Below are 23359 nucleotides of genomic sequence, written 5' to 3'. Positions count from 1 at the left end.
GACATGTGCAGGAACTCAGTCCACATTGGCTCTGTCTCGTCACTTTCTACTTACACTTCTCCCACAGTACTTCCATTAATGTTATTCTTAATTTTCTCATTCTCTTTCCCCCAGTGTCTCCCCCTACCACTGTGCTACACTGTGGTGCCTCAGGAGGCAGCAGAAAAAAGACATGCGATTAGAGACTGCTGCCAGAAGTAACTTTGAGTAGCTGAGAGAAAGAGGTGAAAGAAGTCCTACACACAGTCCACTATCGCTTGCTCGGAGGTGACATTTCAGGTGGCATGTATTAGGCAATACCAGCAAGACAAGCACGGCCATCGCTCCAAACAAATGGTTAATAACTGAACTGAGGCAGCAAAATGACAAGGTCTAAAATACAAGAGTGGAAGTCTAAGATTAAAGTCTACACATGACTTCCGATTTCCCCCTAAAGTAGCGGTGCTGTCTACCACTCCAAATGGTGGCGGGGAAACTCTCAGAGACTAACAGGATTGCTGTGGCTGGGAAAGACCTCAGGGCCCCCATCATCTAGTACAATCCTCTGCTCAAGCAGGGTCACCCACAGCAGGTTACTCAGAGTCATAGCTGTGTCCAGTTGAGTTCTGAAAATCTCCGACAACAGACACTCCACAACCTCTCTGGAAACCCGCACCACTGGTTGACTGTCCTCACAGTAAAGCTTTTTACTGAATGTATTCCCTCTTTTTATTATGTTATGTTCTTTTTCAGAAACAAAGATGACAGATGAGCATGAATGAAGCAAATAAGCCAGTAGACAAAACAAAACAAAACCATACAACCATGCAAAGAAGAGACAGAAGTGATAAAACAGATCCTCTAATTTTAGTCATTGTATTTTACCAAGTGCAATTCTCTGGTTACTACAGAAATTGGCACAATTCTTAAGCTGGAGACTTGTGCTCACAAGTCCAAGCATTAAGTTGTGGGAAGCAACAGGGAATCCAGCTCTGAGATGCAGTCTCAAAATTCCCATTATGTGTGCAACAGTACTGTGTAAACTCATGAAGCAAAGGCAAATAGGCCACACTGGGTTAGTAATGGGATTATAATCTAATGAACAAACTTCTTTTTTTTTAAATCAGTATAAACAACCTTCAGTTTTGCACTTGCTTCACTTTATCATCAAAACCAACCACGCAAACCTTTAAACAAAAGTTCTGAAAGACTGGCTCATAAGTTTCATCCAGTTTGCACAAGGATTGCTTTTTCTAATTGTTTTCTGTTTCTGAGTCAGATATTTACACATAGATTCTGTTGCGCTTCTGACACTGCAGCAATTCAACAAACACAGAATTTGGGACTTCTCTTTTTCAGCACCAGTGATGATGGGAGGAACTGTGCCAAACACCTAACATGCCCTTTGGTAACCATTAAGTAAAACTTCTCTGTTCAAAAGTAATGGGGGGCAGAGGGGAAAGAGAAGAAAGATTTCCAACAGTCCTTCATTTAATGCCTGGTCATTAGGATATAGATCAGCAACACAAAGAAAATAAAGATATGTGCAGTAATGGCCTCGGCACCTTAAAGTGATGTGATATGGGGTCCAGGTTATAGGTCATGAAAGGAAATCAGAAGATTCCAGCTTATTTCATTACACCTTTTTTCCAAGGCATATCACTTAAGGACACAAATTTAAAATAAGCTTAGAAATACTTAAAAGATAACTCCAAAATGTAAAATGAGACTCTGAAGGAAGCACACGTAGTTTATAAGAATGAAAAATAAAAACAAATAAAATAAAAACAAAAGCCAAACCCCACAATTAAACAGAAATTAAGTAAAACATACCTACTTCCTACTATGGGGGAAAATGATTTCTGAAAAATCATTTTTATCCAATTAAAAAAATATATAGTTAAATTAGACAAAACCATTACTCAGTAGTAATTACCAGGTAACTGAGTTCTGAGTCTGTGTTAAAAAATAGATAAGACTCTTACTTTGTACCAGGAAGCACCCCTACAATAAAATTATAAATCTCACTAAATACATTATTTCAACATCATATGCTCTAAGTATTGCTCAGCACCAGCTGAGATCAAAATACAGTATTTCCCTTCATTCATACCAGAAAAATGATACACTGCCTTCGGTACATGACTGCCCTTTAATTGAAAGAAGTCCTTTCCCCATTATGTCTCAGCCAATTGGTAAAAGCATCAGCTTGTGAGTGCAGATAATCTTGTTTACTATTTTCCTTCTACCTAAATGATTACTTTTGACTAAGGAGGTGGGGGAGGAGGAGGGGGTCATATCATTCTTTCTCAACGGCAGCACAGGATTTTTGGCACTGTCTATAGCACGTTAAATAAAGTACTACTACACCTGAAATATTCACCTTAAAACATACTTTAATCAACACTTGCAATGCCTTTGGTCTGTTTTCTGTCACTTTTTTAGGCTTCTTAACGACACTGCAGGACACAGGAAAAAGGGAACATAGTAAGAAAGTAACATTTGAAAGAGAAAAAAATAAATCCAAACCAAAACACCTAACTTCTAAGCATTTCCACAGGTATTCCTAGGTGTGCCCAGCAAAGGTTCAGGGTAAAAGCAGCATTTAAAATTGAGTGTGAGGGACAGAAACTGCAAAAACCAAGAGGTTTTTTCTGACTTACATTGCTCCCAGCAGGCTGTTGCCATTCCCTCTGCGGGGCTCTCACTGGCCAGGGGGATCACATGACACCGGGAACCAAAATAGAAAAGTCTTGGGAGCAAGGAAGCTGAACCAGAAACACATTTACCAGAAAAGACATATTGCAGGCACAATAACACACCCTTCGGAGCAAAAGGTGATAAACTTAGATGGGAACCTAGGCTGTGCTGAAAAATGGATAATGCCTTGAACTTTGCAATCCGGCATCAGCTACCCTTTCAATACATGGGAAGTGTTCTCTGCCATAAATCTCAGCCCATGTCTGTACATAACTAAACCTGTTAACTGCTCTAGTAAATCTCAATAAATTACCAGACCTTAAAAGAATATAAGATCTATGAAATTTAAAAATAAATCTATCGCAGTTTAAAAATAAACTCCCACCATTGGAACCACTTTCATTTTCAGGCTAAGGTTTCTAGTAGTTTGTTTGTAGAGAGGAAGCAATTTTTTAAAAAGCATATGCTCTTAAGATAATTGGGCAAGCTGTAAACACATTTTGAAGATTGCTTTCAATTTTATCATAAGTAAAAAATATGGTTGCATACTTTGTAAAACATGCACCATAACACTGCAGTTATAAAAAGAGAGAAGGTGTAAAGAATCTGAAGCAAAAGCTGAACAGATGAGTTAGTGACCAAATGCAAGTTCTGTATGACAATAAAATATAGTCTGATTTTAAGGTTTCTGTTTAGTTATCCCTCTTAGAAAAGCAGTTCTTCCTGTTTTGTAAAGCTTATAGAAAAGAGGTTCCAGTAAAATCCCGTTTTTAGGATTACAGGAGATACATGTTACTTTTTGTAACAGTTAATTTTTTCACCATTTACTGGTTCATTGGAAATTAGATTATTACCATTTTATGTTCTATAAAATTTCAAGCATTTTCCTGTCTCTAGTGAATGTCAGGACAGTTATTGTAGAAAGAGAGTTTACCGAAAAATGCAAACATCAGTAGAGAAACTGTGACCAAGGAAAAGAGAAATATGCCGCATATTTTAACAGGACAAGGACAGGAAACAATTTCTTGTTATAATCCTTAAATGCAATCACCCTCACCTTGCAGTCATAAGGTAAAAATATTCAAAATCCCACCCTTTCAATGCAAATGGCTCACAAGGACTTCTGGATAAACACAGGAGTAGAGACTCCAATGCAAAATCCTACATAGCAGGCTCCCACTCCACAAGAAAAATTAAAATAATATGAATATGAGTCAAGAAACCAACTTATTCTCCTTTAGTCGAAAGGGGGAAAAAAATCCAAAGGTAATTTTTATCAACAGAACAATCTCAGATTAGTTTTCCCAAAAAGAAATGTACAACTGTATCAAAATATATACACCATTAGAGAATATCTTCAATCAAGACAGATACTTTGACATTAAAAAAAAATTATCTGTTTTATTCTGCAGGATATACCTCACTGTGAAAAATTCAGTTTGGATAAGTCCACATAAACATGATAGCATAAAAAGACCCTTTGTATCTTCCCCATTCTTATTAACAGTGGTGAAACTTGAACGTTGACTCAAAGTAGTAGTAGTATAGAAGAATACACCAGAGCTGTTGCCATTGGTTATTTAAATAGAAAGAAAACCTTTTTAAAACTACTAAATCTGAAATATTTGGTGGGGGGTTTTCCTGAAAAAATACTTCTTGAAATGCATAGTACATATTACTGTGTACATGCTTCCAAGTATTCTACCAGATACATGACTTTGATCGCTGTGGTCTTAGGAAAAGCATTACACAACTTAAATTGTGCCACTTTGCAGGTAGTGTGGCAAACTTGAAGTGGATGGAAGCTTGCCATTGATGTCAGTAAGAGATGTACTGGGACACCAAAATAAATGTGTCAGTCAACAATTCTATCATAGCTCTTAAAAAATTACTACAGAAAATCATCTTCAGCTACATCCTGTCCGTTGATTTTAGAAACCTGTATGAAAAATCATCTCTTGGGTCAATTTTAAATGTAACAATAGCATGCTTTACTATATTTCAGAGAAGTTCTAGGTAAGTGCTAGTGTCTTTCTCAGAGTGTTCTCACTGTACATCCCAAACATACTGCAAATCATCCCTGTGGCCAAACACACAGCTTATTTTATACGCTTTGCGTCCTATTTCTTCCTATTTTATTTATCATTTTGGAATTATGAAAGCTGCAAAACACATAGGGTGGAGGCTATGCTACAATATTCCACCATAGGTAAATCAATGGGCTGAGAATGTAATCCTATGGAAAACAAACCTAGGCAAAGACAGTGAACTAAATGGCTAAAGGAATGCCAAATTAGGGAAATAAATGCACCTTTGTGGGATAAAAGCATAGTAGGGAGGAAGTACACCATCCACCAGACAGAGTTCAAAGCCTTGGGTGAAAATAGAGAGCATGTCAATGTATGCTGGAGCTTAATACAGAGTGAGGAATACTTGGAACACAGTAGAACAGCTGTTTATACGGTTGTAACCAGGGAATCCATATTATTCCACATGCCTGTTTCCCCCAATTTTCTTAACACTGATGTGTATATAATAATAAAGTTGTTTACATTGAAAAATATCTTAACAATCATCAACTCCAACTATTAAACCCGCACTGCCAAGCCCATCACTAAAACATGTTCCTCAGTGCCACACCTACACATCTTTTAAATACCTTCAGGAATGGGGACTCAACCACTTCCCTGGGCAGCCTGTTCCAGTGTTTGACAACCCTTTTGGTGAAGAAATTTGTCCTAATATTCAACCTGAACCTCCCCTGGTACAGCTGAAGGCCATTTCTTCTCATCTTGTCACTTGTTACTAGGGAGAACACACTGACTGCCACCTCTCTACACCCTCCTCTCAGGAAGTTGTAGGCAGTGATAAGGTCCCCCCTCAGTCTCCTTTTCTCCAGATTAAACACTCCTAGCTCCCTCAGCCACTCCTCACAAGACTTGTGCTTTGGACCCTTCACCAGTTCCATAACCTTAACCCTAACTCAATACTTAGTAGCCAATTTCTTAAATCAGCATTCATCAAATGAGCAATTTGATAAATATTGCATTTCAATACTCCACTTATTTTTTCAAATACTGTCCAATATGTATCTATTAGTTTATCAAATTTCTACTGTAAGTATATTTGGAACAAACACTAATATGTTGACCTGCCCTGATATTACATTATTATTTTCCAAAAAAAATAAATCAATTCATAGAATTGATCAATTTATCAATTAAAGAATACTATTAAAAGCAGTGTGCAGAACAGTTTTACAAATTTAAATTGCTAGAAACATATATCCCTATTTTACCTTCTTGTCGGGTAGCTTAATTCTTGAGACAGAAGAAATCAAGTCATTTTTTTCAAGCTGTGGGCTCACTTATATCTCAGACTATGACTAAATTGAACCAATTCTCTGAGATAGTCTCTTCATAAATTAATAGAATACTGAAGAAGTAAAATAGCAGGGCCAGCAAGTTATTTCATGCCCATGGATAAACACAGTATTTGGACCCTTTTTTATTTGCAATACTAATATATCCTCAAAATAGTTTTACTTCACCACCCCCTAAAAATTTAATTCTTACTGCTATCACCAAGTTCCCATATGCCCTAGAGGGACATTTTTCCATACAGTTAGTGAGAAATTTCAATATAAATATACAGAAATAGATTAATAATATGTTCATCCTTCCCTATGCACTTAATTTAGAGCAAAAATCTACTATACATTTTAGTGTTAACATCCAAACAGGAATAAATAATATCACTCTTTCTTAATCTCTCCTGTGTATAAATGTAATCCACAGCCATTTGAACAAACTGTAGTAATCCTTGTGCTAAACTAGGCCTTTAAGAGCCTAAACATAATCCTCTGTATATGATGGCCCCCCTAATTTATTTGAATTCACCACACATATCTCTGCAAATTTACTAGTGTGTGGTGATACACCTGATCTAAACACTAACATTTGCTCACAAACCATTCTCCTGGAAAACTCCATCCTCATGTAAGATATTTATATTAGTGACCTTCTATGATTGATGATACCAAGTAGCGATATAAAACAAAGAGATCATATCCCTACCTCCTGGGAAAAAAAATTATCCAATATGTTCTAAAGGAATAATGAAACATAACTCTCCTATTCTGGGGATGACTGCTTCTACTGAAGACTTTTTTCCCCCTAGCAGATAAAACAATTCGCAATAGAAATGCTATCACTTATTGACTAATTTTGTGCTTTAAGAAGAGAATGGAAATAGGATATAATTCTTAATCTGTTTACATAAATAATAACACTTTATACATCTAAGACAGCTTTCAGTCAGTATTCTCAGTAGACAAGCCAATTTTATGCAGAGAAATAGCAAAAAGTACAGAAATGTCATGCTATATAGTATTATCCACTGCCTGCTGTGCCAGCCATCAGTATGTCACAATTACAATCTATTCTACCAAGCTGTTGCAAAGACTGGAGATCTACAATTCTTTTGTTTGCTTCTTGTTTTGAAGAAGGCTACCAGGTTCTCTTGCAATTTAAAAAAAGTCAAAATATGTATGTGCCGTATTTTAAATGTAGCTGAGACATTAGGTTGTTTTGACACAATGTAATTTGAACAACTATTTTGTTGTAGTAACTCATGCAAATTCAATCTCTTTAATAAGGAAAGTCCTTACTTCTTTTCTGTCACCTAATATTAATCAACTTAGAGTCTGTACAACTGGAATTTAGCCTTTAATGGAGGACTAAAACTGTACATTCAGAAAAATATAATCAAAAGAGTATGCACCAAAAAACTACATATCTAAGTAGGTGGACAGGGTCAAGAGCATGGAAACTTTTATAGAAAACCTGGAACAGATTTATTCAAATAAAACATCCTTGCAATAAACTTAGGTTCTTGCTTAGGTTCTTGCTTGATCACCAGCAATCAAATATATTATTTAGGCCTCGTATTTCCCATATGCTATTCAATAACATTTGCGTTCTCATCATTATCATCATCTGTTCAAGAAAGGTCAGGATTTACATGAACATATGAAATTCTAGAGACATAATATTAGAAATTGTTTAAATCAAATGGTTAAACAAATTCATATCCTTGTTACAGCTGTTGAGCATTAAGAGACAAAGTACATTCAAGTCAGCAGGCAGTTTCCCTTCTCCTTCCAACACTCTTTTTAATGGTCTCAAGAGTACCCAGAAGCTCTTAACACACATTTTTCTGTTCCCCAACAACAAGATCATTAGTGCCTAATAGAAAATATGGAAATAATAGAATATTTTAAATATATATATGAAATATATTTATATATATTTATAAATATTTAAAATATATATTCTAAATATAGAAAAAATAGAAAATAGTAGAAAAAACCCAATACGAATATGTATTGGTTTTAGCAGAGGTATCTAAGTAGGTGAATCACCATGATTTACATTGCCTGGGTTTCCCTTCTGAAGTGTCCAGTGAGCGAGTATTTCTTTTTCTTTAAAGTGCCAAAACTTTAATTCGAACCAATTTTAATTCAAAACTTTTCATAACATTAAAGTGATGTCCCAGGAAAGAGAGTCCTATTTGATTTAGCAAATTTGGAAATCACTTTACCATGAATGGACAAATCCCCAAGGCCTACCCAATTAATAACTAGACAATTTAGTACTTCAGAATCTGAGTACACAATCAGGCAAAGACAAAATAGATCCTATTTTCATACAATTATAAACATACGATACGTGGAAGGGATACAGGAGAGAATGTCTACAAAGCTAACCAACTTAGGGCTTCATTAACATTCACAGAATATGTGATCTAACAGGGAATTCTCCATTTCTAAAAAGCATTACGGAAAAAATTAGAGATTGTTTTGATTAAAAACCTGCCTACAATTGCAGGAAAAGAGACCAGTTTAAGACTGTAGACAAAGATGATCCAGCTTCATTAAATTCTCTGCCATCTTTATGTACATCTATCTTTCTGATATTAGGAACTGTCTGAAGTCATGGAACTCAAACCTGCCCTGTTGAGCTCCTGAAAAAACAGCTGTTGTTGTTATGAGTGACAGACTAGTAATAATTTGAGGTCTTTTCAGCTGATTCAATACCTCCAAGTTAATATGGGCCTATTTATTATGACTAAAATATATGAATTTTTTTGTTATTATAACAAAATATAATGAACCACTATATTTTTTCTCTAATTTTCTAACAAGAAAGGAGAAGAAACAAAATAAAAAAGTCGTCTTTTTCTAATGATAAAGAAGAGGAAATTATAGCCCAAAAGATGAAAGATTTGTAAAGGGATAAGAAAATTATATAAAGAGGTTCTAAGAGATATAATAAAAATCTCAGTTAGAGTAGGCATCAGAATTCCAAGTTAAACTACAGGAATAGTAGCTCACACAAGCCACTGAATCATTAAGGGAAAACCAATACACAAGTAATTTTGAAATTCAAAGAACAATCACATTTTATTACCTGCCCTTTTGTATTGGTAGCACATTTTAATAACAGAGTTCACTCCAATTTGGTAGCTACTTCTTGAAAAATTCTTAGTGAAGTCAAGGGAAAAGAGACATGTACAGGTAATTATTTCTTTTTATGATTTGATGTGGAATGGAGGCGAACAGAAAGAGAAGAGGAAAGATCAAGAGAAATAGCAAAGGTCTGGACTACACATTTGGTAGGAGGAATTTAGAGAAAAGTAAAAGTAATATCCCTTCTCTCTTCTGTCCTCATTCTTCCAGCTTTTCATTTAAATATGACCACCACATGGAAATGCTGAAATGTTTGGGTGCAAGAAGAAGCTATCAATAGATTATCAAAAACATTCTGTTTGACAGAAAGAAGTGGCTACTATAAAATATTTGAAAAGGAAAAGCATTTACTATCAGTATCATTAAAGACATTTCAAAATGAAAGCTTATTTTCTATCAAAATATCAAAATTTTTAATCATGAATATAACAAAACAGACAGTTAATGATGTTTCATACTCCTTACTTCATTACAAAATTTAACCAGAAAAAAAATTGATGGGACAGGGATGAATTTTATAAATATATTTTGAGATTGACAATGGGCTTTTTTGACATGAATTTTATCCCTTTCTAAATGTACTATCTAGCTAACCCTAGGGACAATGTGAATGTAAATCAGGCACAGAATTAAAGCATTTAATACTACATGCACACTATTTCAACACACATGCAGTTAACCTAGAACCATGTGCAGCATGATCCTTGCAGAAGCTATGTTGCAGAGTTAGAAAATAAACTCAAATTGCTCCAGAAATACAGCAGCACATTAGTAGTAAAGCTCATTTAACTTAAATTGCATGTTTAGGAAAAGGAAATTGTCACTAGTCATTAATGTCAACAGCTAGATCAAAAGGAATTTCTAATACTGTTGTCATTGTTTAACTTAGCCTCTACAGGATCAATATTGAGAGGGCAGAACCTATTTAAAATGAACAATAGTTTGAGGTTCCAAAATAATATGATGAAAACAAATACAACAACAGACAGCACAGCTTCAAGCACGTAGCATAACCTTCAGTGTGTAGCAGAAAAAAAACACTGGATTTAATTATTTTGATTATCACAAAACTATCAGACTTATAAATGGTTATTTACCTGCTTATGGGTTGTATGGGAGCTCCTGAACTCTTATTTCTTTCCCAGCATTAGTGGTAGTGCTGCCAGCTCTTTTGTCCTTACAGGGAGGGCAAGACTGGTGTAGCAGACAGGACACCTCACCCACCTGGGCACTTTCTCTGTTCCTGGAGAGGTTGAGTTGAAAAGCAACCTGTGCCTCCTTCCATTGGCATGAGCCCTCTTATAGAAGTCAGATGTTAAAGGAGAAGAAAAGATATGCAGATAGGGAACAGTAAGAGGATTTATGGGGAAATAAAGAGTGGTGCCTGACTTTTCTATGGAGGAACTGAGAAAACTGTAAAAAAGGAAAGCTCCCTCTTCTGCTTCCAAAACTTTATTCATATCTGCTGAATAGGAATTTTACTAGCTGATACATTATCTCTCACTACTTGCTTATGTCCTCTTTAAAAGGAGGGGATGAACTGTGACACACACTTGCATCCATGTGCGCAGTACACAGGTTAATCTGCAACTTGCCAAGACAAACAACCAAACTCCACCCTACCCCTGAACACAGAGATTCCTGTGACTTCTGTGAGGAAAAATAGGAAATGCATACTATCATCCAGAAACACAGCTGAGGCAACAACCTTTCTCCTAAGTGGGATGAGGAACCAAATGTACAGCAGGAACCAAATAGGCAGCTGGGAAACAGCAAACATCCACATTTGTGAATCTTCAGACAGCGCAGCACTGCTAGTCTGATCTGCACCACATCTGTTTGCCAGCACAGGCAACCATGAATATTGAAAAACCTCTCAACCCAGCACTCTGTGTCCTGAGTATGAAACAATATCTGAAACCTTTAAGACATAGGTGAGAAAACCTAAAAGCACAAAAGTTTCTCTCTAGCCAGTTGAAGGCAACAGAGCAAACTCCCATAAGTACTCTCCCACTGGTTGAGTAATGATTAGATTTGGCCAGTATACTGGCAGTCTAATGTGCCATGAAATGCTTCTGCCACATCCTTCCTCTTGATAGTCTGAAGCTATTGTAGCTACTGAAGTATTTAATCCATTTTCCCCTTTGAAGATCAGGCAAAATTAATTATCAACTGAGCTCTACACACATCCCCATGTCTTAGTGCATAGTTCCCATGATACCTCTGGAAGCAGTGCTGGAGAGCAAACCCTGTCCCCCATATTCATTGCAATAAGGGCCATCAGGCAGTAGATAGGACAAGACATGGATCAGACAACTGCCCAGTAGCACGTCTCCAACACCATCTATAAGCAGATGTCTAAGGATGAGGGGGAACAGGTGGGTGTCCATGACATTTCTCCCCACATTTAGCCAATATCCAGCTATTTCCATATATGGAGGAGGCTTCCTGAGCCAGATGCAGCTTCTATAAACCACAAGAAAATACATCTATGTTTTTGGGAAAGGTTATTCAAGGCACAGGAATCCTCTAAGCTCTAGCTTAACATGCTGTATTTTCAGTAAACACATTCTCGAGAAAAATCTACAAGAAGCCAAAACCTAACAGAGAAACCAGAAAGATAAATAAAACAAGGATCTTCTGTCCTACTTTACAGAACAATTTGGCAGAAACAATCAGCAAATTTATCCTAAAAAGCACTCTATATTTAAATACATACTTAAACAACTTTTTCTATTAAAAAAGGAGGGGGAAATCCAACACCTCCCTGTTTATAAAACAGGATATAAGAAACTGAACTGCTATAATTTTTAATATAGGGTTTTTTTTAAAAAATTCCCACTTTCTCATTCTCAGATTCTCTAAAAATATCAAAGAACAATTATTTTGAGACTTCAAAAAAATAAAAAGGAACACACTGACAGATTTACAGGGACATGCAAACTGATTTCTAAATTTATGGGACTGACGCTCTTTAAGTTGCATGAAGAAATGAATGCTTCTTTAACATGCAAGCCAAGAACATTCCTTGAATCTTGCACCCTAAGTAATCGCTGCTGAAGGAAAATAAAAAATCCTTGTTCTTCGTTTGTCCTTCTGTGTCTGAAATAAAAATGAATTCAAGGGGAAGGGAAAGTGTATTAAGCTTATTAAATACTAATAGGTTAATTCACACTACATGAACATAACAGCCACCTTGCTCCAAGTTTGTTATGCATCTTTATGCATGCAGCAATCCCATCAGGCTGCTGAGGGATAAACTGATCCAGTGAAGCACAATTCTGGCAAATTTACTCAATCAACAGCAACCCTGACACATATCTTTACAGGAATCTGTCAGAAGTAGTGAATGCTTTGATGGCATGACACTTTACCATAACACTGCCCTTTCACTTAAATCTTTTTTCTCAAATTCAATTACCTGCTTTTCACAACTAACCCTGTAACAAAATTGCCTGAAGGCTTCTCAGAAACACAGGCAAGTGAGCTTTGCAAGAAGGATAAGTGTGTAGCCAGAAGTACAGAGAGAGAGAGGGGAAAGAAAAGGAAGAGGCTTATGTAGAGCCCTAAATAGCCAGCCTTGCTGCTTCTTGGCTGCCAAAATATCCAGGTGAGCCTGGTCAGCACCAGCTGCAAGATCTTCCTCCAACAATAAGCTTGGACCACTCAGGTGTCCCCTCTCTTGTTGGTGGCTGTGGCAGCTAGAGCAGCTATCCTGCCTTTGCAGGGCTCTGGCACTGGCAAAACAAGCAGTGAGACTCACTTGGAGGTCTGCACTGAAATCTAATGCTAAACTCTACCTAAAAGGTAAAAACTTAAGAAAACTTAAACTCATAGAAAATCTGAGGGGGAAAAAAAAGAGAGAAAAGGGAACTGTTAAGTGAGCCCTTGTGTGACCTTACCTGTGAAAGTCAGCTACAGAGTTCAGGCACACTGCAGCTACTGAGACATAATCTCAGAGGTTCTGACCTATTTATCTAGACAAACTGTTACTCCACATACAAGTAAGCTGCCCAGTCTTATGATCTAACTCATGCAGAATTCAGAAATACTGTCTTTGAAATCTTAATTAGTGTAGTAGTAATAGGCTCTTTCTCCAATACTACCATACTTCCTATGTCAGACAAGCCAAACGGCTAAAAAAGAGAAAGATGTATGCACCTTACCAAGCACTGTTAGATTATGTAATTCTATCCTTATGCCCTGTTTTCTTCCCTTCAAGCATATTTCTTACCTTAAAACAAAACCTTCATTCTTCCATATTCACAATATTTGAGTGTTTTTCCCCCAGAATTGTCATTCCATGTGACTGCCAGTCCTACATATCCAAAAGTCTTGTCTTATTTCAGAAAAGGTATGGCCTAGGGTTTGTGGGTTTGTTTGGGTGGGGGGTTTTTGGGGGGTGGGGGGAGGCAGGGTGCTTTTTTTTTTTACCATTTGGACAAAATTTTCTAATTTATCTCTGCATTTGTGAAGAACAGAATTTCATCTTAAAGAGAAGAGGAACATACTGTAATCCCATTGCTTTGACTTTTTTTAATTAACAAAGTTCCCATATTGTGTAACTTGCAATAAAAGCCTGAGGCAGCTCACAAGGCACAGTCTCCATGTCTGCCACTTGTCAGAAGTCCTATCTTCCTTCCAGTTCCTGCACATCCCTTCTCAAGCTCATTCCCAAATAGCACTCCTTAAGCCCCTCATCCACTTACTTTTCTCTTCCTCACCTTTCCTCTTTGTTTCTTTCCAACCCATACCATTGCTCATTTTTTCTCCATAATCGCAGTATGGAGAATTGGCCAGTCTTTGCTCATTGCTCATCTGTCCTAACCTAAGCTGTCTCTTTTACCCTCCAGGAGTGGGCAAAGCACACCCCATAAGTCCTTGCCCTCAGTCTCCACAGCACATATGTCTGCCTTCTCCCCCCCGACCAGCAAATCCTTCCAGCCCTCTGCCACCACTCACCACTCACATTACTGAGGGCAGAGGCCATTCCTGGTTCATCCAGGATCATTATAGAGCAGATCACCTTCAGTGCCATCACACTACCTGTCCAAGACAACCAAGTGATCAGGCCCAGCCTGCATGGGTTTATGAAAGGGAGGTTCTGCTTAACCAACCTGGTCTCCTATGACAAGGTGACTCAGTGGATGAAGGAAAAGCTGTGGATGTAATCTATCTGAACTACAGTAAAGCCTTTGACACTGTCTCCCACAGCATTCTCCTGAAGAAACTGGCTTGTTCATGGTGTGGATGGGTGCACTGTTACCTGGGTTAAAAATTGGCTAGATGGTTGGGCCCCAAGGGTGATGGTGAATGGAGTTACATCCAGCTGGAGGCTGGTCATGAGTGGTGTTCCCCAGGGCTCAGTGTTGGGGCCAGTCCTATCTAATATCTTCATCAATGACCTGGACAAGAAGATCCAAGTGCACTCTCAATCAGTTTGCAGACAACAAGCTGGGTAGGAGTTTTGATCTGCTGGAGGGTAGGAAGGCTATGCAGAGAGATCTGGACAGGCTGGATCCAATTGTATGAGGTTCAACAAGGTCAAGTGCTGGGTCCTGCATCTGGGTCACAACAACTCCATGCAGTGCTACAGGCCTGGGGATGAGTAGCTGGAAAGGCACACAGCAGAAAAGGACCTGGGGGTTCTGGTTGACAGCCAGCTGAACATGATCCAGCAGTGTGTCAAGATGGGAAAGGAGGCCAATGGCATCCCGGTCTGTATCAAACACAGTGTGGCCAGCAGAACAAAGGCAATGATCAACCCTCTGTACTTGGCACTGGTGAGGCCGCACGTTGAGTACTGTGTCCAGTTTTGAGTGCCTCACTAAAAGAAAGACATTAAGATGCTGGAGCATGTCTAGGGAAGTGCAATGGAGCTGGTGAAGAGTCTGAAGCACAAGCCTTATGAGGAGCAGCTGAGAGAGCTAAGAGTGTTTAGGCTGGAGAAAAGGAGGATGAGGGGTGACCTTATCATTGCCTACAACTACCTGAATGGAGGTTGTAGCCAGGTACACAGTTGGTCTGTTCTTCCGTGTAACAAGAAGAAATGGCCTCAAGATGCACCAGAGGAGGTTTAGGTTGGATATTAGGAAAAATTTCTTCGCCAAAAGGGTTATCAAGCATTGGGACAGGCTGCACAGGGAACTGGTTGAGTCACCATCCCTGGAGGTATTTAAAAGACATTTAGAAGTGGCCCTTAGGGATTTGGTTTAGTGGTGGACTTAGCAGTGCTGGGATAACAGTTGGACTCAATGGTCTTAAAGGTCTTCTCCAGCCTAAATGATTCTGTGATCTTACCCCCTTGGCAAGGCAGGCAGCCCAGACCCCTTGTACCTCTGATGCCCACCAGAAGCTTTGTCTTCTCATTCTTGGACCTGTAGACAGCGATTCTGCACTTGCTTCCTCTCACATTTGAGCTAACATCCCAAGGAGAGAGCATTTCAAGATAGATCCCAAAGCACTGTAGTAGAGAGCTTTTCTGGATTCCACAAGGGACAAGGAACTCCTCCTGCATGGATGTGAAGCCCTCAGTGGGAAGAAAAGACAAAACATGAGCTGCTTGAAAATTTACTAAGTGTGCAGTGCTGTCTAGTATAAGAGCCTGGATAATCTTAGAGATTAATTTAAATTTACTCAATTATTTTTTATTTATTTTAATTTTAGTTAAAGGGCTTAATTTTAGTTAGCGATTCAGTGTTAGACTGCACATCAGCAAAGATGTCCAAAGCAAAGCTGACACCCAGGCCTGAGTAATATGAAGGATAAGAGTTTTCTCCACCGTGTCCAAAAAAAAAAGGGTGACACAGGGACAAGGAAGAGGAAAAGGAAGAGGAATTAAAGCAATGAAAAGAATTCTGTTTACTTTAAGCTAATGGCCGAACATCTCTGAGAAATGTGCCAGGATTTTAGATTAACCAGAAATGGGAATGAACTGAAATAGAAAAAAGAAAAAATCAGTGTTTGTTCTGTGCTCCTCCTCTTCCTTCCACTCTTCTAGGAGCACTAGAAAATAGTGACAAAGAGGAAAGAATTAATTGCATGAAGAGGAAGTGCAGAGAAGTGCAGAAAGAAGGAAAACCCTGTGGGTTACTGCCAGATTTAAGGACATTTATTTTTGCTTGCTTTCCAAACATAACTGGAGATGATAAAATCGATAACTAGGAAAAAAAGAACAGCTTAGGAGGAAAAGCAGAATACTATGTTTGCATAACTGATAACAACAAAGATTTTTCAAATCCATTAGTCGTTGAGGATAATGTTAAACAACACCTATTAGAGACAAACACTTGATAGATTGTACTGTATGACACTATTTGAGCTATCCAAAACAATCTTTGCTTTCCTAATCCAACAGCAGAGCAGTTCCAAAAGACACTTGTCACTTCTTGGCATGTCTCATAAAATTTCCACAGTGATCTGGGCACATTGCAGTGATCTGAACAAACCTATTCATTGAAGCAGGAGAAGTAAAACCTCAGAGGACAGCATTTGTAGAGGATTTAAAGATTGGTCATTAAACACAGACTTGGATCACTTCTCAGATGTTAGTACTTTAGGTTTATTGAGAGCCATTGCAAAGCATCTAGGAATGTAGGTCAACTGTGGTTGAAGGCAAGATGAAAATAATGGCTGAAAAGGTTCAAACCACCCTGCGTAGCTTCTGTCACCAGCCATACTGGTGTTAAAACATCCACTATCATAGCCAAGCTTGCTCTTCAACTCACACCACTTGAACAGCATGAATCCACTACATATGCTTCTGGCATTTTAGCTACAACCTCCAGGATAATGACCCTCTACCCAGCAAGGCAGCTAAAACTGCAGGAATCAGCTGCATCGATCCATCCTAAAGCTCACACTGGATCTCAGCTTCCCCAAGAGCACAGGACCACTTTTTCTCCCCAAGATTACAGACATTCTGGTTCTCTGGTTATGCAACTAGAAAGAAAAGCCTGCTGGAAAGTAGGAGGTAAGTGGTCATTTTATAACATCTGCACAGAATTGTAGAAAATTAATCCCATAGCAAATTCTAAGCATTATCTTGTAGAGAAGAGCTATCAATCTTTACCAGAACTTATTAATATCTAGGGAGATATTGGAAGAAAGGATAAAAATAAGTGAATTACTTCTTTACGAAGAAAGAAAAAACGCAAGAGAGTGTTTCTGGTAATCTTCCTGTAAATTTGTATTTATTGTTAAACAACAAATGGAACAAATACTAAAAAATTATTTGCTGCCTAGCAATAAGTTTATGTGAATCAAACAGTATTAAATTATAGAAGAAAAAGCTCACCAGAAATCCATGGCCCTTTCCAAAAAAACAATTATTAAATTACTAAAAGAAGTGAATTACTATGTGGCAGTAAGAACAGCATTAGACTTCTCATAAAAATCATAACTTAAAAATTAATTCCAGCTGACCTGGATAGCAGCATTGCCAAATTCAGTGAAGTTATCTATAGTTATATTGTTATAACCATTTAACATTTGCAAAGGACAGAGAATTGGATAATAATATAATAGAGTAAGCTTTAAACATGCCTTACTTAACATCCACAAGATGAAAAAGGCAACCTATAAGTTTAGATATTGCATTAATGCCCTTCCAGCCTTATAAAAAAAAAATTCTTTAAACCCTCTGTCAATGGGCACATGCTGCAGTTTTCCACCTGCATAGTGATGTTCCTCCTTGGACCCTATGAGCCATGCACTAACCTCTTGACATACTAACCTCTTACTGGCAAAAATATCTTTAATTCTCCAGTCACCTTCCGTTTGCCTTTAGTTTAAAGATGATTCAGCCCAGCTTGTCCATGGTTACCACTGACTCACCACAAACTCAGTCAATGTTCCCAGTAGAAAACAATAGGAGATGAAAAGAAAAAAGAAAAATAAGAAAAAAGCAGGACAGGATCCTATACTACCTCTAGAGGGGACAGTATGCACCTGACAGCACTGACTGCACCCTGCATTGTGTGCCCTGGCACACAAAGGGGCGGGAGAAGGGAAAGACTGGCCACTGAGCTATAAGGGAAATACCTTGTTGAGAGTATATCTTCTGGACCAGCTGAATAATGTCCACTGACAATCCATGCTATTGTGATTCCTTGAAGAAATTAGCTAACCCAAGAATTGCAAAATCAAGAGGCATCTACCTCTTTCACTGTATGGTCTGAGCTGCCTTCTCTACAGCTGAAGCACTGCTTCTCTGATGAGCTGTGAGCTTGTAGGAGGAAGGATTTGATCCTGTGAAACATGTAGAAACAAACTGAAAAAATGCTGCATTATTTTGCAGATTTCTGCAATGGGGCAGTATTCTCTTAAGGGCTTTGAGACATGGAAACATTATACGAATTTGGGGAACACCATTTTGTCATAAAAATGTTGACAAGGAAAATTCCCCGATGGAAGACAAAGAAAAAAACAAACAAAACAAACAAACAAACAAAATTTAAAACAAAGGTGCCTTTGTTGGCATGGGTGGCCTACAAGGAAAGATATAAAATATCACATGGAGTGAAAATAAAAGGAAAAGAGGAATGATCCTTATGAATTAATGAAGTATTCCTAACTCAGAAGAAGTCTTCCAAAGTAGTCATCAGTCAAAGTCGTGGGATTTCCAGCTCTTGGACACATCAGACACATTAAAATAATCAAATTTATGGAAAATATGCCATCTAAAGTAGCTTTCCACCTGTTTACTTTCTGTTCTGTTCAGAACAGTATTATGTTACTCCTTAATCGAAGAATTCTGTACAGGCAGGATTAAAGCATAACTTGTACTGAAGCTCTGTAAAGCAGCTTTGCTCTTTCTAGGACCTCGAGTTCTAAATTTGAAAGCTCCCACAACCTCCACATAATGATGAACAATCTTCCTCTTATCTGATTGCTGAGGAATAGGCATCCTGAGCTCTGCGTTTTGTCCTGAACTTAAAAATAACCTTTTTTCCACAATTTCTGTCCTAATATTCTACCTTGCGTTGTATGGCAGGCCCAATCTCTTAATCCTTTATGCCAGACAGAAAAAAAGGCTGCTCCTTTGAATGATTTACTGTCCTCTCTGCGTTTTCACTGACAGAAAGATTACTTTGTCTGGATTTTTTTAAAGAATCTTTGTATGCAACTCCTCCATATCCATGAACAAGCTTAAGGAGCGCAGACAAATGCTTTAAAGCACTATCTGTTTTCCAAGGTCTGAAACACAGATGTCTCTTTTTGGTAATGCTGCATGCCACTGACCATACTACAGATTTGATGTCGTCCATTGGTGCACCACCCCGACATGATTTGTTAGGTAATGGGGTGTTTCTCATGAGTTTTTTTTTTAGAAGCTAGTTTCAATTTCCAGCCCCTTTTTTTTTAGAGCTTATCTTAATATTGTTTCACTTTCAACAATTTATACACAAAGATACAGCCACTTGCCAGATTGTAAAGGATCTTAACTAGTGAAGAAGGAAACATTAAATTAATTTTTCTTTTCAGTTTTTAATCTTTCCAAGTTTTCTGATCCAAGCAGGATCTTCTTTCATTTGCCTTCCCTTCTTTCCCTTCCCTTCCTTTGTCATTTTATCCATATTTGTCAGAGGAAATTTAGAAGAACAGATTAGAACCTACCAGTATGCTAGGTATATTACAGTTACACTTAACTCTGAAATGTGGTCCTTTGTTTGAATAAAGCTTGCATAGACTGGAATGATATGGCTGGGGATTTATCCTCTTCAGTTTCTCTTAATTTTTAGTGTATACTTTCTGTAACTACTTAACAACAATTGCTGAAGGAGGGATCATTTTCTTTCCTCTTCTGCTAAATCATAATGATATTTAATACATTTGATTTCATTCTATGCCACTCGTTGTTTGCCCAAACACTTTCATTCATGAATATCTCCTGAAAAAAAGGTTTTTAGAGCCTGATGAAATCTTGTGCAGAGGTAGGGAGACAGTATTTCTTCTCTAAGTAGAAAAAGGAAAAAAAAACTTTCAAACTCTGGTGAAAAGGCAATGCTCTTATGAAACTGCCTTGGTTTCTGGTAGCATGGCAGCACTGGAATTGGTCCATTGGTGCAGACAGGTGCAGACAGACTAGACAATTCTTCCAGTGTCACATCTTCAGAACTAATCAGAAGCAGATGCTCAGGCAATAAGTACATATGATATTTCTGAGTACCTTAATACCCTCCAGCTATTCTCATGTCAAAATATTTCCTGAAATGGATCTGCTTTGTCCATTCACTGACCTTAGTTTATCCACTTACTAACCATTTACATAATCTTTTCCACAAATTTCTCCACATTGCCTTGAACACATGTAAACTATCACACATGTAAATTATCCATAACATGCTTTGACATTAACTTGCTGCATGACTGCTGCATTATAGAAAAATAAACCCAACTTCTGTTTGTTTTGAATTTGGCTTCTGTTAGTTTTCATGTACTGAAAGGAATGATAAACAGTCAGCGTCAGGCATAACTTTGCAGATTTTTATCAAACACTCCGTAATTTGTCTATTTTTAGGGTGATGAGTTTTCACCTACTTAATTGTTCCCCATTTAATCTCAGTGCATGAACAAAACTGAGAAATTTGTTATTTAAGAGACACTGCTAACAAAGGTCCTTCCTGCAGTTGCGTAATCTGTTTTTTAAAAAATACTGTAAAAAAGGTAATTCTTTTAGTACTCAGACCCATTTGTTCTACAGTTCCTTTTGTTTAGACCATAGCCAAGGGACACATACTCATTTCTATGTTTTATATTCATATTAAATTATAGAATTATTATAGAATATAATCAAATCAAATGCACAAACACAAGCCAAAGAATATTTGTGTCCTCAGATGAAGAATTAATTTCATCCATTTCCAAGAAAAGTTTAAATCAGAATCCAGAGGACTGTAACAGTGTTAGGGGATTTAAACAGAAAGGTGATGAAAAGATAAAAAAGACTGTACTAATTGGGTTTCTTTGCTCTGACGTGGAGACTGAGAACAGATATGACACTGAACTTACAATAAGTAATAGAGCACTATAAAAGAAAAGTAATCAATATCTTACAGTGTCCACCATGCGAAAAAAAAATTGCAAAATAACTAAGGCTGGATACTACAAAGAGCTGTCTAACAGTCACAGAAGGGAAATGCCAAAACAGTCTATCCAAAGAGATCTGGAACCTCCTCCCCTAAGTGCTTTTAGTATCTTCCAGGGTGGCATGCTTGATCCTTTCCCAGTCTGCAGAGATAAAAAAAGTGATCTAAAATCCCTGTCAGCTCTGCACTTCTACGGTTTCTTATTGATGCAGCATAACATGTGGCTTTAATGGGACACAGATGCTTAAAAGCATTTTATGAGTTTTGATAGCTAGCCAAAGAACCAATATATGGACCTGCAAATAGCAGGAATAGGACATAAGAGCTATTGTCCATAGTCATATGGTTTTATTTGTATGCTACTTGGTTGGAAAAAGTTAAATCCTGCCTTGCTGATGTTTTCTGCTTAGGGCATACAAAGTGGGGAAATAACAGAATTGAAGCTCTTATTCTGAATTCAAAATTGCATCAAGGGGCTATCAGCACAGAACACAGAATTTGCTCTTAGGAACAGGCATAATCACAACTTTTTTCCAATTAAAACATATTTTTAGTTTGTTGTCTCTCTCTTCTTAACATTACAATTTCCATGACCTAATGGGAACTCAAGCTTCAGCTTATTCACCAGAATTCACCATCTACTTCATAAATTATAAAATCACACACCTTCACTTTGCTTGTGGTAGAATTTGCTCTGATTTTGCAAGCAGAAGTATATGAGCACTAGCTGTTGCATCTAATGAAAACAAGGCTCATCATTAAGGCCTTCTCATGACAGCTCTGCAGCAGTGAGCGTGAACAAGACTGTCTCACTAAATAGTGACAGGTGACTATGGAGAGATATCACACTGGTGAATTTAATTTGACAATGTAACTTTATTCTAGAGACGCATATCTCATTTTCACTTCCTATCTAATTAGTGAAAAGCGTTAAACCCTTTCCATTGAGCAGACAACCAGAGACCATTCCTGACAGGCACCTAATTTGGGTTCTTTTCGTTAAAAACAAAAATGAACCTTCTCTGGGTCCAAGCTGCCAGCATCAGGTAAAGAATAGTGGAATGTGTGAGGGTTTTGTTCTGTCAGGAAGCTCATTTACTGCTCATTAAGCGGGCAAAATCTTCAAACAGAAACAAACTTGCAAAAATTAGACACAAAACATTTCATTCTTCCAAGCAGATTCAAGAAGTAAAGTAAACCTGTATGCACATGTGCTAATATTGGGGGGGGGGGGAAGCACCATGTTTTTATGTGTGTAATTTTAATTAAATACTGATCTTGTGGTGAAAAAATACTCACCAGACTTCGTGGTAGTAATTCAAATTCACGTGGAAGCTATGCACAGCCTTTACACACCTTCAGGTAATGTCTACAGGGGCAGTTTAGTGACTCCTGGTTTCATTCTTGGGTACTGGTCCAGCATCATCCACTCTGCATGCATACTATGATGTTGCTGGACTGTCTTGTGGAGAAAACCAAGTAATTTCCTCCATCACAACAATTAGAACAGAGTTGCAAACTTTCAAAGTAAAGCAACAGCAAAGCTAAACTTAGTTATCTTTATTGTTCACATCTGTACATGTGCATTGCCACTTTGCTGCATACTTCTTAACATAAATTTCATTTTCCCCTTTGTTCCAACAGAATAGCTCAGGTTTAAAAATTATTTCTTTCATAATTTTTTCTAAAATCTGAATTACTATTTAGTTCAGAACAAGGGGCCTTGTACTAGCCAGTGTGATATATTTATTAAAATCCTTAATGTTGGCCTTACATAACATTAAAATAACTGACGTGAACTTTCACAGACCATTCAATCCCCCCATTTTGGGCATGTGTTAGGCAAAGAGAAACATTTTCTGGAAGTAAACAAACAAGGCCAAAATTAAGGCTGTCGGGGATATTTTATCTCTGGAATCTACTCATTCTGAGTTTCTGATGCTCCACAATTGCAAATGCATTTAAAATAGATGTTGTGTACAGTTTTTTTGGTTTGAAAAAACAAACTAACATCCTTCCTTTCACAAAACTTCAGTTATCTTGATCCCTCAATTCACATGAA

The 23359-nt window shown here is 37.7% G+C and overlaps 1 protein-coding gene across 1 annotated transcript in view; it reads right to left on the bottom strand.

The window, feature by feature from the left end:
• ESR1 (estrogen receptor 1) overlaps positions 1–10451 on the bottom strand; it is a 165268-nt gene extending 154817 nt beyond the window's left edge. The window contains exon 1 of the mRNA XM_018078176.2: positions 10306–10451. The gene's annotated coding sequence lies outside the window, so the exon portion shown is untranslated. The remainder of the gene's footprint in view (positions 1–10305) is intronic.
• Between the last annotated feature and the right edge of the window lie 12908 nt (positions 10452–23359).

Source organism: Manacus vitellinus, unplaced genomic scaffold (genome assembly GCF_001715985.3).
Source record: "Manacus vitellinus isolate BGI_N305 unplaced genomic scaffold, ASM171598v3 scaffold_4_pilon, whole genome shotgun sequence".
In the NCBI taxonomy this organism is placed as follows: Eukaryota; Metazoa; Chordata; class Aves; order Passeriformes; family Pipridae; genus Manacus; species Manacus vitellinus.
The sequence above is the reverse complement of the archived record's forward strand: the minus strand, read 5'-3'. Positions and strand labels throughout refer to the sequence as shown.